This window comes from Canis aureus, chromosome 31 (assembly GCF_053574225.1).
Source record: "Canis aureus isolate CA01 chromosome 31, VMU_Caureus_v.1.0, whole genome shotgun sequence".
Classification (NCBI taxonomy): domain Eukaryota; kingdom Metazoa; phylum Chordata; class Mammalia; order Carnivora; family Canidae; genus Canis; species Canis aureus.
Genome location: NC_135641.1, coordinates 25,911,861 through 25,929,956, shown reverse-complemented (window position 1 = coordinate 25,929,956; position 18,096 = coordinate 25,911,861). Strand labels below are relative to the sequence as shown.

General features: G+C 39.9%; 1 pseudogene; it reads right to left on the bottom strand.

Moving 5' to 3' along the window:
* Window positions 1-18,096, bottom strand: part of LOC144302174 (malate dehydrogenase, mitochondrial pseudogene) — an 82,639-nt pseudogene that overhangs the window by 24,800 nt on the left and 39,743 nt on the right.

Sequence of the window (18,096 nt, the reverse complement as noted above, 5' to 3'; positions counted from 1 at the left end):
ATGTGATAAGATCCAGAGCTCAGGGGGAAATTGGCCTGAAAGAAGAGACACCTATTCCACAGAAGCAGGTGTAGCCAAGATAAGACTATAATTCTCATCTGATAACCTCAACATTATTGTGACATAGCAAATACTGAGAGTAACAGAGCCATGGGATGAGGCAATGAAGTTTCCAGAAGAATCTAAAATGTCTGTGGTAGAAAATAGGAAAAGGACCAAATTCTCAATACATAAAAGACTATAGAGGTGTCACTGAGGGCCAGATAAAGGTTGGATCCATGAATTTATAGTGACATCAACCCATGTGGTGACTTGATTTCCCCCAGCTGGCTCAGTGATCTAAGTGCAGGAGCAGAGGAAACAGATAGTGGAGCTAATTCAGAATGTACAATGTCCAAGGAGAGGGATTTATGATCCCAATAAGAGAATGGCCATCCAGGCTGGACAGGATGATTAGAAGAACAGGAAAGCAGAAAGGGACTGTTAGTGGAGAAAGGTAGGCATGGACAGCACAAGAAATCTCCAGGACACCAGAGAACACAGGAAGGGGTAAGAGATGCAATGATAGAGGTTTGTGGTCTGAGGATGAAATTTTAAAGTTTCTGAAAGCCAAGGAATCAGACAATCCTCTGGATATTGATCACTCAGAATAATGGCCCAACTTAGGGAAGGAAGGGGAACAAGTTGTGGGCCTTAGTCTTCAATGAACCAATGGATGTGAAGAGAGATTAAGAGGTCCATGGTTAACAGGATGGCAGTGGGGTGGAGGAGGGAGTGTGGAATGTGGTATTTGGATGGTATAGCTAAATGCCATGTGTTTGTTTGTTTTTCAAGAGAGAGGGAACTGGAGGAAGGAGGATAATTTGGAAGCAGCAATATATGGTATAGAAAAAAGTCACATTGCTCTATTTCCAGGTAAGATTTAAATTATATATATATATATATATATATATATATATATAATCATTCCAGATAAGAGAACTTCCAGGTAAGTGGAAGTGGTAAATGGGGATACCAGGTTCCAGTTATGGAAGAGAGTAGGGAATGAATCCTGTAAAAAGACGAGCAATAGGAGAGAGCTTATCGGCATAGACGAGCAAGCTTCAAAGGGGCGATGCAAAGGGTCGCAAGCGGTAGTGTGCAGAAGGGAAAAGGGAAAGGAATCAAAGCAGAACAGGGGTGCAGGGATGTGCCTAGAGAAGTGGTAATGACCCAGGGGCACTGTTGCCAAGGAAAGCTATGATGTGAACTCTGGCAGAGTTCACTGCCTTCAAATTTCCAAAAGAAACTTTGGAATAAACTTGTTTTGATGCTAGAAAACCATGGCATTTGCTCAGGGTTCCAAATAGAATGTTGGTAAAAATATGATGCCTTCAAAATAATCTTTTTTTCTTCTGCGTGTGCCAGGGCAGGATTTTCTTTTACCAAAAATGTAGCTCTTGGTGGAAGCTAAAATGACTCCAGTAACAAGTAAGGGGGTCCAGATCTCTCTTGCGGTGGCACCACCTGCTCGAGCTGGTCAAGGAAGCTGTCCCAGCTCACATAGTGAGCCAGTGATAACGCTTTTATTCAAACTCTTCCCTGAGGGAATCAAGGTCTATGCTTTCTGTACTAGTTTGCGTCTGTATAAAGCAGACTATCAATACCCATTCAGTTCTTTCTCAAGACCATTATAGAAAACAACTGAGTTAATATTCGCAAAAGCAATAGACTTTGCAAACAGAGATACATGGTATAAATATCAGGCATTACCATTACCAAGTAATTTATTATGTGACAGTTTGAGATACATACCAGAAACAAAATATGAAGTGCAACAGAGTGGGGTAGAGAGGTAGAGCCAAGACCCATGGGGAGTGACTTGGCAAGGGTTGTTGGAGGAGGTGAGATCGGAGCTGGAGATTTGGATGTGTTTCATTTTCCCCAAAGATTCCTCGCCTCTAGTTCTTCAGGCATACCCTTCCTCTCCCCATTTCAACGAAGCCTAGAAAATTCAGCGGTCAGCAGAGAAAGAGAGGGAAGCCAGCAAGGCCTCACTCTGCTAAGTGAAGCAGAATGTGGGGTGGAAGAGCACAGCCCACCTACCTCACGGGCCATTGTCCTCCCTTGGCAGAAACACTCCCAGCTCCTGGGGCCTGACCTCCTTTTCAAGCCTGTGGTCAGCCTGCTTATCGGGCCTGACCTCCTTCAGCTGGATCTTGTTTTTGACTTGGCTTCTTTCTTCTCAGCTGTTTCCATTTTAGGCCTCTGCTCCTGACTCCTGAAAGCGAAAGTAGCCAAGCCCCTTCCCTCTGCCCAGGCCAAGGTCAAGGGACTGTATTTGGGCACCGCAAACCCAAGTGGAACCAAAGATTGCTGTCCATCTTTGGCTTTCTGGTAAAGACCTTATTTGGAACAGCTGAGCCTGCTCTAGGAGTCTGGGGTTCAGGAGAACAACATGTAAGCATAAAGTGAAGAGAGATTTCAGCAGGAAGGAAAAGGCAGGGGCCGTATTTTCCCAGATAGGGGCTGGAAGCCCACTTCCTTTCCATTTTGAGTGGTTGAACTACTGAGGAGCATTAAGTCAAATCCCATTTACTCTCCAGCTTTATTGGGCTATGAGGCCCCGGGTGTGGAGAGCTAGAAACAAACGCATCCTGCCAAATAAACACCAAGAACGCACAGAAACCTTTCCCTAAATTTCTGCGCCACAGATTTGGGGGTGTGCCTCCATCTCCAGGAGCAAGTGGCTTCCTGGAAGGCTAAGGAGGATGAAAAAAAGCAAGACTGATTCTCCCCATTGCCCACTCTCACGCCACTGCCTCGCCGGCCCCCCCTTCCCACCCACAACCCCTCCTACTCCCCAAGGGGCGCCATTTTGGAGCCAAAATCCACTTTGTCAGCACAAGAGCAGCCCTGCCTTCTCTTGCTCCACACACCATGTGACCCTGGAGAACCTCCAGGGCATATTTCATCTGGCATCAGCAACTAGAGGTCACCGTGACCCAGAGCTTCCTGCATTCCCAGGCCTGGCAGCCCTGCCAAAGCCAGCCATGGTGGGGGAAGGAGAGCGCCGCTAGGGGGGAGCTGACCAAGTGTGGTGTCGGCCCGCCCTGCCTGCCAGCAGACAGCAGCACTGGTTTTCCACTGCCGGCCATTCATTGGACTTGGCCAGCTTTGTTCCTTCCCTGGGACCAAGTCAACAAGCTGAGACCAGAGGAGCTGCGGCTCTGGCATGCAGAGTGAAGCCATTTCTGTTTGCATGCACACCATGGGCAGTAGCTCTGTTTGGTGGCCCCCGGGGACTCACATTTCCCACCTGTCCTACCTGCTGGGCACTGCAGTGTGACAGGGTTCCGGACCCCCAGTGACTGCTGCCCCACCCCCTGACCCCAACATAGGAATGAAAAAATCATTATAGAGGCCAGAGACTTCATACTGAATTTTGCTCAGAGTCAAAAAAGACAATGAAGGTGAACCTCTAAAGCCAGAAAACAATTTTAGTGTCAGTTTACAGGGTCCCCTTCCATGCAAGAATCATCAAGATTTAGGGTTAGAAAAGATATAAACCGTCCAAGTAGGTGGTTCTTCATACAATTTGGTAAAGAGAGCTTTGAGTAACTGATGAAAACAAGCCACTCTGTGCACTAGGGAAAAACCCGCAGACACGGGAGAGTTTGCTCACAATTTGAGGGAGGCAGGGACTCCCACAGTTCCTATGCGGTGGCCTTCTGTGTACCATTCCTTGCCTTTCCAGCCCTCTCATTTTGCAGAAAGGACAGTGACTTGCAAAGTCAAGGCTAGATGTGATCCTGCTGAACCCAGATCCCTCGATTCTGAGACTTTCTAACAAACTGCATTAGAGATCTCACCTCCAGACCCCTTCTCTTTGTCTTCTCTTCTTTGCTCTTATATTTCTCTCTCTTCGTTTATTCCCTTCCTGCTTTCTCTCCTCTGATCATCTCTCTTTCTTTCCCCTATTCTCTTTCTTTGGGTTTTGTATCTTTTGTGCTTTCCTTCCTTGTAGTCTCTTGTCTCCTCTGTTTCTGCCATGTGTCTTGGGACCCAGTCAATTGATGGGTGTTAGTTCTGTGGTCCTCTGGAAACGTCACCGCCTTCTGTTGAAGGGTACAACGTGCACATCAAGGAAAGAATGAAATTGTTGAAAATGGTGAGATCGAGGAGAAAATTGTCATCTCTCTCCCCAGATGTTCAGTATGGATCTAGTGCAAATGGGTCTTTTCACTTAGCGAGGACAATAGAGAGGCATACAGAAACCAGTAGATGAGGGTTACTCACTGTATGGTTGGAAAGCCCCAGGGGATCCCTGAGAACTTTGCAGGAGATCTACAAGGTCAAACTTGTTTTTGCCATAATGCTAAGACATTATTTGTCTTTTTTTTTTTCTGTGTTAACATTTCAACTGATGGTGGAAAAACCACAGTGTATAAAACTGTTGGGGGTGGTTGGCCCTAGCATGTACCCAGGCTTTGAAACCAAATTGGCCTCCTGGTCATTGTAATGCTCACTGCATGAACAGTGGTTGTTTTAAAAAGTAAATTTTACTTAAGAATACTCATAAAGGAGCAGTTAAAATATCTATTAAATTTAGATTAAATTTTATTAAACTGAAAGTAAACCTCAAGTACACATTTTTTTTCTATTCCCTGATAAGACGAGAAATGTGCATAAAACACTTCTGCTGCATACTAAAGGGTAACAGGTGGTTCAAGGAAAAAGTAGTTAGGCAATTGAGATGTAAGCATTACCAATCACTTTTTTCCAGTTTTACCTGGAAGAACGACCGACAAGCGGTGGTTGTCTAAACCTGTGTATTTGGCAGACATTTTCCTAATAATGAACAAAGTGAGCCTGTCACTTCCAGGGCAAAAGAGACAGCACCTTTTGCCAACAGTAAATCTGAGCCTTCAGTCAAAAGTTAAAATGTTGGAAATGTGTTATCTACCGCCATAAACTTAACTGTCTCCTGGTACTTAAAACTCTTCTGGTTAGATCAGTGGTGATAATGACAAATGTGATTATTTGAATTTTATTTTATTTTTTTTTGATTATTTGAATTTTAGAATGAAATATGTCAACATTTGAAAGACTTGTGTAAGTCAGTGAACTGGTATTTTCCAAATGACCAATGCATGGTGTTACAAAACCATGCTTGGGAAAACATCCACTGAAAATCCAAGATAAACTAGTGGATTTTAACATAACTGAATATGAAATATTCATTAATAGGCTCCAAGTTCCACAATGCAACTAAACTCTAAGAAAATACCATATGTTGAGTTTTGATGTGGTAGCAAAGAAAAAAGTCTGCAATTACCTGAAAACACAAGTAAAATATTCCATTCTTTTCTCTATATCTGTATAAAGCAGGATTCCCTTCACCTACTTCAATTAAACAGAGTATTATTGTGAATTTAATAGAAGATAAGAAAATCTACCAGTCTTCAGTTAAACCATACTGTAAAGATATTTGCAAAACTGTATAATGATACCGATTTTTTTCTTTTGGAAAATAATGTGAATTTGTGAATTTTTAAAAATTGCTGAGTTTTAATTTCTAACACATATCTATGAATAGATATAACCCACATAAGCACAAGCTCTCTGGAGCCTTCCATAACTTTAAAGAGTAGAATGGAGGTACCTGGGTAGCTTAGTAGTTGAGCATCTGCCTTTGGCTCAGGGCATGATCCTGGAGTCCTGGGATCGAGTCCCGTATCGGGCTCTCTGCAGGCAGCCTGCTTCTCCCTTTGCCTATGTCTCTGCCTCTCTCTGCTAACAACTTTCAAATATATTTGACATGACACATTACAGTCACCATACATTGGTTCCCCAACCTTATTCCTCTTATGGCTGGAAATTTATACCCGACTAACATCTCAACATTTCCTGCCACCCTTCTGCCCTACAATCACGATTCTATTCTCCATTTTTTTTTGTATTATACTTTTATAGATTCTACATTCAAAGGAGAACATACAGAAATAGAGCATAGGAGAGTCTATTTTGCTTAGCATAATGCCCTCAGCATTCATCCATGTTGTCACAAATGGCAAGATTTCCTTCTTTATTATGGATAAATAATTTTCCATTATATATATGTATCATATTTTTAATCCATTTATGCATTTATGGGCACTTAGGTCATCTCAATGTCTTGGCTATTGTGAATAATACTGCAGTGAACAAGAGGGTGGAGATATCTCTTCCAGAGTGATTAATTTTTTTGGATATATATACAGAAGTAGAAGTGCTGGATAATATGGTAGTTTTATTTTTAATTTTCTTGAGGAACCTCCATTTTGTTTTCCGTAGTGATTATATCAATTTACTTCCCATCAAAAGTGCACAAGTATTTCCTTTTCTCTAGAGGGTGACCAAAACTCATTGTCTCTTATCTTTGTGTTAACAGCCATCCTAACAAATGTGAGGTGATATCTCACTGTTCTTTTGATTTGAATTTCCCTGATGATTAGTGATGTTGAGCATCTTTTCATGTGTCTATTGGCCATTCCCAAGACCCAGTTTTGAATATGCCACACATTTTCTGTGCTCTGGTCTAAGACTCCCCAATCTCTCTTTCTCCACCATTAGAAAGCTTGTCAGTCATCTGTCACTGGCAGGCAGCCTCTCTTGGACCAGCAATCAAAATATAAAAGAGTCCTATTTCACTGCAGACAGAGCCTTGTAGGTACCCAGGACAAATGAGATAGTAGCCACTATAGACCAAGTCTCTGCCTCACTTTTACACACCTTCTCTCACTCGCACTCAGCAGACAGGGGACAAAAGCATTGCATTGGTACTCTAGTTGTGAGTCAGAATCTCTTTTAAGGAAGGCTACGATCAATGCGCATGACACAAGACTGATAGGATGCCCTGGAACTGAGGGACCATCTGCAAAACTGATGCCGATCACTTCCTAAGGTTGCGTGCTATGCTTTTCCAGGATAAATGGGCCTGCTTCCCACCTGGACCAAAGCAAGGAGGAAGGCTTCGGTGATGGATGACAGCAAAGGATTATCACCTCTAAAGAGAGGTACTCCGTGCTTCCCTTGCCACCCCTATCAGCACTGACATGCACAGAGATGCAGCCCTTCCCATCATGTCTAAAAATGCTCATATTGAAAACACTTCCCCTTTCTGGGATAGGCAGTCAATACAAGTGACACCATGAGAAAATCAATTATGCCTGGGTGACCTTTAGTGCCATAACTCACAGAGCTGTGTTCACCAGAACAAATGATGTGAACTTAAGATGCAAGCAGGAGCCAGTGAGGCTGTGAAGGGATCTTAGCGGCCTAAATAAAGAGCTGGGCTCCAAACCCAAGGACCAGAAACAGTGGGCCAACAGACTTACTAAGCACCACATAAGGGGAAACTCAGAGCACTTGGAACAGGTATTTTTGGTTCATAAAGAAATTTTAAAGGTGAGGGATTCAGCAGGGTGGTGGAGGGGGGGACAGGCAGGAAGATTCAACTATGCAGTGATTAAGGAAGGGTAAAAAAGGACTAACTGTTCTGGAAAATGTCTGTTCCTCTTGTGAGCTCTAGGTAGGAGGTTGCCTGGTCTGAACTTCTACTTACTCGGGCAGGGTGAGGCCCCCACTCCACCTGTCTCATAGGATACCCTTCCCGTAACCCTGTCAAGCACACATAATGTGTTCAGGGACGCTACCTCCAAATCTGTCTCACTATAGGATTCTGATGGCTCTTGAGCTCAGAGACTTGAAAGAATGATTTCTGTGTTCCCAAACTTGAGTGTAGGGCTGGGGCCATATAGGAGCCCTCATTGTGTTCAGAGGTTGTATTTTGAGTAAGACTCAAGCGATAAACTGAAAGATGAACAATTGATTAAACGGAAGTAGACCTAAATAAAACCAATAACCCAAGGGCTGCTCTGACCATGCCCTTTCAATTAGACTGCCTTCTTTACCAAGAGTAACACTGTCTGATCATAACTAAAGACAATTAGAAAGCCTCCTAGAAGCACGGCAAATATCTCACTTTAAAGAAGCAGATTTTGATAACTATGGAAAATCGAGGTTGTGTTTTCTTTACAAAACAAATACCTTTAAAAACAGGGGAAATGTTTTTAAGAGTGTGAGCATAAAATTTCCCCAAACACATATTATAAACTAGTGGCCTGAACCCAAAATACAGGTGGATTCACCTGTCTTTCCATTGTCCATCCACATCCTGAAAATTACAGGACAAATCCTTGAGAAGAAAGATCACAGTGAGCTGCAAATTCAGATCAGTCAGGTCACAAGATTTAAATGGCTTCCTCCTTGGCATCTATGTAAATAGCCCATAAAATTCCTGTGAGCCCACAAAATAAGAGACCATTTTATTCGGCTCAGAAACAATCCATACAACACAGAAGAAGATGTCTTTCCAATAAATTTATGAAAATCTGCCTTTTGGTAGCCAAAATTAATATTTCTCCTATTCTCCTGGGTTCTATCTGTAAGGTCACTATATTGAAAACTCCTTCTGAATGTCGAAGGCTCCTCAATTAATCTTCTTGTTTGCAGAGATTTGAAAGCATTTAAGGAAGGTCAAAAACTAACACGGAGCAAAATGCAGTAAAATTCCCCCTTGTTGTGCAAGGTTTACCCTAACTCATGTTCTTCTTCCTATTTTCACTGTCTCTTCCTTATTTACTATTTCTCCCCAGCTTTTTAAAATATCTTTCCCTCTTCTTTTCCTTTATCTCTTTCTCTTATCCTCTTTCCTCTGTGCCCTTGCCATTAAACAGGGTTTGACTTAGAGGTATTATCCAATTATCCTGGAATATTTGGGTAATTTCATATGAACAAATCTGTGTCTTCAGTATCTTTTCCTTTACTCAAAGAATTGAAAAAGGAAAAGAGGACATGATTAAAGAGAAATTGTATTCCTCCATCTAAGAAAGTTAAAGAGCACTAACAACACGGAGAGGAAGAGTTGATGAGGTTTAGATTTTCAAAGCTTGACAAGTTCCACCCACGAAATGTAGCCCACAGATGATGCTCATACACATAGCACAGAGAACTGTGCCTTTTATGCTGTGGGCACTCAAACATGCCGATTTCCCTGTTTCTATCTTCATCCCCAATTATTAGGTATGTTGCCCTGCCCCCAGGTCATGCTAAACAGTTGGGAGCAGTGATTTTGCCCATAGGCTAAAGCAATGAACTTCAGCTCTGAAGTGGAAGGAGTGCATGTAGAACCCCAAAACCTGCTCTCCAAGCTATGATGCACTCTTCTGAGCAACCTGCCTGCTCATCACCCACAGACACAGGAACAGGTAAGCAACAGGTAACTGACAACCAGGAGGTGAAAAAGGAGAGGGAGGGGAACCTGGGTGGCTCAATTGGTTAAGCATCTGACTTTTGATTTTGGCTCAGATCATGATCTCAGGGTCGTGAGATGGAGTCCTGTAGTGGGCTCTATGCTGGCCATGGAGCCTGCTTCATTCAGATTATTGCTCTCTCCTCTGCCCCTCCCTAGCTCTCTCTCTAAAAAAGGAAAGAAAAAAAAAGGATGGAGGGAGGAAAAAAGGATGGGGGAGGAATAAAGAAAAGAAAAAATATTTGAGACAAACCAACACCAGGAGAGAAGCCACAAACATAACAAATGCAAGTATCAGCACACAAGAAATTGAGTTAAGAGAGAGCAAAGAGGGAGACATTTAAGATCAAGGATTAATATCTTCAGGAAGATTAGGGAGGATATCACATTCGAGAGGACGTGGCCACTAGAGGCTTGATTCTCAGAGTGTGGTCCACATCCCCACAGTCTGGAAGCTTGTTAGAAATGCAGAATGTCAGGCCTCACCCCAGAATGGCTAAACTCATACCTGTAGTTTTACGAGCCACAGGGGATGTGTAGGCTCATTGCCATTGGTGGAGCACTGTGCTAGAGGGCTTGGCATTTGAAGTTCTGATGATTGGGGTGGGGAAGATTAATGGATGGAAAGCAGAAATAGATTTAGCTAAGAGGAAAGTGAGTCAAAAGCCCCATCTGAGGTGGTCTCATTCTGCACAGCACCGGAGCTCTCAAAGGCAAAACCAGACATTAGAAGAAAATGAAGGAAAACATGAGTTGCTTAGAATCCTGTACCAAGTCTATGAACTACCAGTAAAATAAGAGAGCAAAATAAAGACATATTTAGAATCAGAAAAGTTATCACTCTCATGCCCTCATTCAGGTGGGGTGGGGGTGAAGGCATTTGAAAGAATGCATGAAACCCAAAGAATAAATAATATATAAGATATGAGGAAGAGTGGAAAGTAAGTAGAAAACCTAGATTAGGTTTAAATAACTCTTGATGCCTAACTTTAAAATATTTATAACTAAATATAACTCAAGTCCCAGATAATCTCAAAGTGGCAGGAGGCAGAGGGAAGGGAAAAACCACTTAGGTTCTTCTCTCATTTAAGGAAGATTAGAGATATTGCATAACTCTAGATAATAGTAGCAAAATATGTTTAAATGTGTATGTCACAAAAGACTGCCTGCTGCCTGATTCCATTTATACATAACTCTAGAAAAGACAAAGCTAACCCATAAGAAAGCACACCCATGGTTACCTGGAGCTGAAAATGGCAGGGGTAGGAAGTGGGAGATGCATTGTATGGAAAGTGGTACAGGGTATTTTGGGGTGATGAAAATGTTCCATATTTCAATTTGGGTGATAAATCAATGCTACTAAAATTTATTTAATATAAATTTGTCTTTTTTGGTTTTATTTAAATTCAAATTAATTAACATATAGTGTATTGCTAATTTCAGGGTCGAATTTAGTGATTCATCCATTGCATATAACACCCAGTGCTCATTCCCTCAAGTGCCCTCCTTAATGTCCATCACCCAGTTACCCCATCCTCCACCCCATCCCCCAGCAACCCTCAGCTTGTTCTCTACAATTAAAAGTCTCTTATGGTTTGTCCCCCTCTCTGTTTTTATCCTATTTTATTTTTCCTCTCCTTCCCCTATATTCATCAGTTTTATTTCTTAAATTCCACATATGAGTGAAATCATATGGTATTTGTCCTTCTCTGACTCATTTCACCTAGCATAATATACTCTAATCCCATTCACATCCCTGCAAATGGCAAGATTTCATTATTTTTGATGGCTGAGTAATATTCCTTTATATATAGATATAATATATGTATACATATATACACATACATATATATACATCTCACATCTTATTTATCCATTCATCTGTCAATGGACATCTGGGCTCTTTCGACAGTTTGGTTATTGTGGACATTGCTGCTAATCAAAATACACACTTAAAATGGGTCCATGATATTTTATGTATATGATGCTCCTTAAAGTTGATTTTAAAAATACTATGTCACATATACAAAGGTAACTGTTAGAAGAATGAAAACTAGATATTCCACTTCCAAAACACTAGAAAAGAAAGAGAACGAAGGGAAACTTGATTAACTCAACAAATACAAGTGGGGAGAAAAAGGCATAATAATAACAAAATAGCTAACATTTATTCAATATCCACTATTTCTGAGACCAAATTTTGGATACTTTACATATAACAGTCGCTTTAATACCTACAACAAGTCAATGAAGTCAGTGTGATTATAGTCATTTTCATTTTATTGATGAAGAAACTGTAGCATATAGGAGTTATGTAACTTAACAATGTCAAACATTTAGTGTGACAGAGCTGGGGTTCCAAGTCAGATCATATAACATTCTGCTGTACTGCTTTTCATTGTAAATAGATAACATAAAGTGAAACAGAGAAACAATTGCAAAAGTGTCATTAATCAAAGTAAAAGAATGTGTAATGTATTTTCCCATTAGAAGTCAGATGCTGGTATTTATTTAAATAAATAAATAAATAAATAAAGCTTAGCCACATGTAATTTTTACAAAATACAGATGTATACAAATAGATCCAGAAAGAGTTGAAAATGATATTTAATCCATTCGAAAGTAATATTCGGTAAAATGATAAAAGAATGCTAAAAGTGTAAGCAGGTGTGTTAATGATAATAGAAAAGAAGTTCGATGAAAATAGTTTAAAATATCAGAGAGGAGTATTTCCAACTGATAAAATATACAATAAATCAAGAAAATGAAGCTGTTATTAAGCTTCTATTGTACCTACTAACCCAGACCCAAAGCATATAAAGCATAAACTATGACAAAGTCAAAACTTAGTGGGGGTTTTCAATACATCTCTTTCAATAACTGACATTTGTAAGTAGACCAAAACTAAATAAAGACCTGAATAGGGGGATCCCTGGGTGGCTCAGCAGTTTCGTACCTGCCTTTGGCCCAGGGAGTGATCCTGGAGTCCTGGGATTGAGGCCTGCATTGGGCTCCCGGCATGGAACCTGCTTCTCCCTCTGCCTGTGTCTCTGCCTCTCTCTCACTCTCTCTCTATGTCTATCATAAATAAATAAATAAATAAATAAATAAATAAATAAATAAATCTTTAAAAAATATATCTAAGACCTGAATAATTCAACTAAGAAGTATAAACTACCAGGTCTCTAATAAATTGTGGTAAAATCTGTAAAGCAATAAGTATTTTGATCAGATTTGTTGACCTCAGTGAAAGTTAGATATTAAAAACAAAGTGTAGCTATCCTCTTCAAACAGAAAGAAAGACACAAAGGAAAGTCTATAGACATGGACATTTTAAAATATTATTTTAAATAATGCTTTTGATCAAGATCTATTTAAAGATGAATGACAATGAAAATTCTACATACCAGAACTTGTGGGATGTGGCCGGTGTAACAAATACTGAAAGGAATCTATATGTTCTTAAATGCATTTAATAACAAGCAAGAAATATTGAAAATAAATTAGCTCTGAATCCAATAAAAATGTTATTAAATAACAATAAAAAATCCAAAAATTGCTGATAAGTTACAAATACAAAGCAAATATTAATAAAATACAAAATGAGATGTTCTAGGGTTCATCAATAACTCCAATAACTATTTCTTACATGACTAGTAAAATAGATCTCTGGTAAATCTTATGAAGAAAAATACAATCATATGAAAAACCAAACACAGGATTTTATAACCAATATGGAGGAAATTTTGAAAATATTAAGAGAAATTATTGATTTGTTTTAAAGATTTTATTTATTTATATGAGAAAAGAGCACAAGCAGGGGCAAGAGGTAGACACAGGCTCTCTGCTGAGCAGAGAGCCCAACATGGAGCTTGATCCCAGGATCCTGAGATCATGACCTGAGCCAAAAACAAACGGTTAACTAACTGAGCCACCCAGGCATCCCAAGAGAATATTATTTATAAGTTATATCAGCAAATTTGGAAATTAGACAAAATGGAGAACACAATGTCCTAGGAAAGTATAAGTTACCAAACAGACTGCAGAAGAATATTGAAAGATCTGAATAGCAAGTGATAAAAAGAGAAGACTAAGAAAAAAATCAGAGATCTTTCCATTCGACCAATGTCAAGTGATATCATAGATGATCTCTACTAAACCTTTAAGAAAATATTCTGATTTTTTTAATGGACACTTTCCCATTTGCTTCTATAAGACTAGCAAGCCCTGGTACTAAACCATGGAGAATCATACCCAAAGCAATCGATTGGACTTATGACCATAAATGAAATAAATCCAAACTAAAATGCCTTACCTGTACCTTTTGCAAGAAGTCAGTATATATCTGAGAGAGAAGAGAGAAAGAATATGTTAGGGCCCAGAGAGAACTTAATGGCAATTTAGTCCAATCACCTCCCTTTAAAGAAGAGTTTCATGTCCAAAAATGGGAACTTATTTACTCAAATGTCACAGCAAGTAAGTGACACTACTTGCCCCCCAACTCACTACCTGACAGGTTCTTTAAAGTCTTCTAGTCCTTTTTTTCCTTTATCTCACACTTAAATTAAAAGTATTCTATATAGATTGGGTGTAGGAAATGGCCTGAACATATAGAGATATAGTAGAGATAAAGATGTTTTAATAACAGTTTCGGGACATTTACTGAAATAAAGTTGGGATTTGGGGAAATAACACTAACATTAGAGTCAAGGTCAGGTAGAAAGACCCTGACTTCTCTCTGTTAGAGCCAAAATACTGGAATCCTCGAACAATGACTCTGACTTACTGTAAGCATCAAAATGCTCTTCTGGGTATCTGGAGAAGTTTCTCAAATTTTCTTGGCATATATTACCTGTCTTGGTTTCTTTTCCAATTCTGGTAACCAATGAAGAAGCAATATATATATATATATATATATATATATCAAGAGAACCCCAGAGGATGTGATATACTTAAAAACCCTAAGATTCATAGTGTTTAAGCTGTAAATAAACTTATAGTGTCAGAAAAGCAGAAGGAAGTGGAAAATAAAGAAGTCAAGATACAAGTTCTATAGATTCAGAGAATAATGTTTCCTGAGCATTGAGATTTAAAGTGTGTGGTTCAAATGTTTTTCATTCACTTCTTCATTCAGCAAACATTTAGAGTTTGTACTATGTGCTAGGCTCTATCAAAAAAGTCATACAATGTAGCCATTATAGTTGGTCACATCCTTTAAAATCTGCTTTTTCCTGAAAGTAAAATACAAGAAGCAAGATAATGTTTCCCACAGAGCTGCGATTCCTATAAGCACAAGGCTCTCCCACAGCAGAATATGCTTTTCCCACAGCAATGGTTGACTTCGACTTAGATAGGTTTCCTTCTTTAAAAAGCCTACTATTTGGTAAGAAGACAGATGCAACTAAGAACAATAACATAAGACTTTGGACCTGCCACACATCCCAAGCTCATAATTCTCTGTCTAGAATTTGTCAACAGAAACTTGACATTGGCACTTGGAAAATATTCATTTAATTCAATGACAATAGAGTAATGCACAGAGGAGGTAGTAAATATAAGACCTGGGAGGGATCTTTCAGATCAAACTTCAAACCCTCATTTCCCAGATGGCAAAACAGATCTAGAAAGGGAAGATGATTTGTCCAAGGTACCAGAGTAAGACTATGGCAAAGCTGATATCAAAAGTTAAGTCTCCTGCCCTCTGCTCCCACTGTGTCTGAGGGTCCTTGGACAGACCATGCACGAGTCAGCCAGCTGCAGGGACCACGAGGCACCTGTCCTGGCCTCCCCTGGCCTTCTCTGGGTTCTGCTAGGTCTTCTGGGTTGCCCGCAAACCCTCCAGGAGAGGCCTTACCACTGCTGCTCCAGCCCCTGTTAGAACCCAAAGTCCAAGCCAGAGTCGTCAAAGTTTCCAGGCCTCTGGCTCCACGCTGTGCTGGCTTCCAGGCTGCGCCAGAGAGAAGAGCCTCCTCCTCGGTTCAGTGCCACCCTTGGTCACCTGGGCCCCAATGGTACTGCCTGTGCCAAGAATCTCACAAAATATTTTTTAAACAGACCCGCCAGCTTCCGCCTGCCCTCTCCCTCCACAGCCCATGCTAATTATAGGCACTCAAACCCAGTCAGTGGAAAAATATAAGAAATGAGCCTGCCATCTTCCCCCTTTTTCTTGTCCTTCTTTTTCCCAGATTCTGTTCCCACCCAAGTTTTATCTCTCTTCCCCCAACTATGCAACTGACTGGACACAGATGCAGATAGATACCTCTATGTGAGCGTGCATGCGTGCATGTGTGTGTGTGTAAATGCAGCAGGGCTGTTGCAGTCAAATATTCTGCTATGCTTGGAATTAATTTGCTGGTCTTTTTAGGTGTCAGTCACACAGTTAATGGCTACTACAGCTGCATTTTTGTAGCTACTACCCCTGGAATTAACCTCTCCGAGCTCAAGAAATTCAAGGTAAATTGAAACAGAATCAGTCTGACCAAATTCCAGTGAGTGGCAGGACACCTGAGAGTACCTGTCTCCATTGCTCAAGTAGAAGATGTCACGAACATGGAATTACACTTGGGGTCAGTTGTAGAGATTCCACTAACAGGGATGTGTACAGACAAAGCCCAGAAGACAGCCTGCAGCCTTGCAAAGTTAGTCAACAGAATTCATCAACTATTGTCTGGCCTTCTAACAAGAAGCCTCCCGTGCTTCTAGGTTTTTTTCCCTCCTGGATGAAGTATATTTTTAAAAAGTCAAGCATCATGCTTCACACATTCATCTTTTCTTGGTTAACCTTCCCCAAAGCCACATAAGGCCCAAAAAGGCAAATTAATGATCTGTCCCAAATCATGTGGCCAAAGATGGCAGAGCCGAGCAAGGACCCAGGTCCTTGAGACACAAAAAGTAAGCAAAATAAGAGTACAGGATTGGTGACGATAATATGGCTGCATACTATGTACCAAACATCACACAACTGCTTTACTAAAGTTATGCAAAACCAAACTTCTTAGGTAGATATTATCATGTGTTTTATATCATCAGGTATTACTACTGTACAAGACTAAATAAATAAAAACATAGACTCAGAGACATAAAAAACTTGTTTAAAGTGACATAACTAGATATTTAAATTCCCTTGTAAAGGGGAGGAGAGACCATTAAGCCCAGAGCCTAACAGTGAAGTTCCATATAGAACCAATTTAAATGCCTAAATTCAGAGCCATGAGTTACTAAGTATATGATGCAGCACTATATATCCATCACCTCTAGACCATTGTTCTTCATACAGCCCTGAATGTATACAGCAGTAAGAGCTTCCAGAATTTAATGAGACAAAGGAATTTAGACCACAATCTAGCTAAAGATAAGAGCTTTCAAAGATAATCTTATTTTTTCTTTCCTCCTCTCATTCAGTAGGAGGTATATGGGAAATTAAGAATGTATCCGTAAGACATTCTAATTAAAGAAACACATTTTTAGGGAAAAAGAATTTCAGGAGAAATGTAGTGAGACCAATAGCGCTCTTCAAAGCAGATTAATTGACAAATGGCTCTGTGATCATCTTCGTTGAGAAGAGGTGTTGGCTTTGCTTGACACATACTACATTAAATTTGAAGCACTATATGTTTATGTCTATTCAGGTTTAGGGTTGACAGCGCGATTTCTCAGTTCTCCAACCAAAACAAAGTCCAAGAAACTATCTAGTAAATAAGAGATACTTTCCATTTCAGTGCAGATTGATAATTAACCCATACTGAATGCTTCGAAAGTGTAAGGTGTAAATATTTTCTAGCAGCAGATAGGCACAATTAGATTCAGAGCCTGGAATATATCAATTTCTCTACAGTCACATTTTAATTGACGTCTAATTAATGTACAATAGAATGCACAAATCTACAGTGTTCAGTTCAATGAGTTTTGAAAATTTTATACACCTGTATAATCACTCCCCTAAACAAAATACTGAATACTTCATCATCAAAGACAGTTCTTTATATCCTTTTCCCGTCATTAATAATATTATTATCCCTGATTTTAACTATTCTTAATATGTCTGCTAGAAACATTGTTGTTTAAGTCTTTGTGGACTTATTTTTTCATATGTCTTGAATAAATACCTAGGGGTAGACTGGCTTACTAATGGGGTACACCCATCTTTAACTTTATTGGAAATTGAAGAACACATCACCATAGCCGTGTATAATTTTACTCTCCCATTAGCAAGATATGAAAGTCCCAATTGCTCCCCATCATCATCAACATTTAGTATTGGCCTTCTGGATTTTTGCCATTTATAGTCTATTTTATTGTAGTTTTACTTTGCAATAAGCATTTTCTCATGTGCTTTTGGCTATTCATATGTATTCTATTGTGAAGTGTTTGTCCGCTGTTTTTCATAGACTATTTTAACGTATTCTGTAATCTGACTCAGTACCACGATATTTAACTACTAATTTGATAGTTCAGGTATTAATCTATTATTTCCAGAACAAACAGTGATAGATTTGCCTAAGTGGTCCATTAGCATCTTCTTGGAAATTATTGGGCAGGTGTTGCTTAGTTACATTACCTTATCACCTCCAGTAATAGTCTATGCTTTTGTAAAGGGGAGGGAGAGACCATTAAGCTCAGAGCCTAACAGTGAAGTTCCATATAGAACCATTAAACCACTCACTAAACAGCTGTTCATGCTGATGAGCCCATTCTGTTTTGTTATTCCTTTGCCAAGGAGTATTTCTTATGAAGATCAGTGGCAGATAATGCACATATAGTAA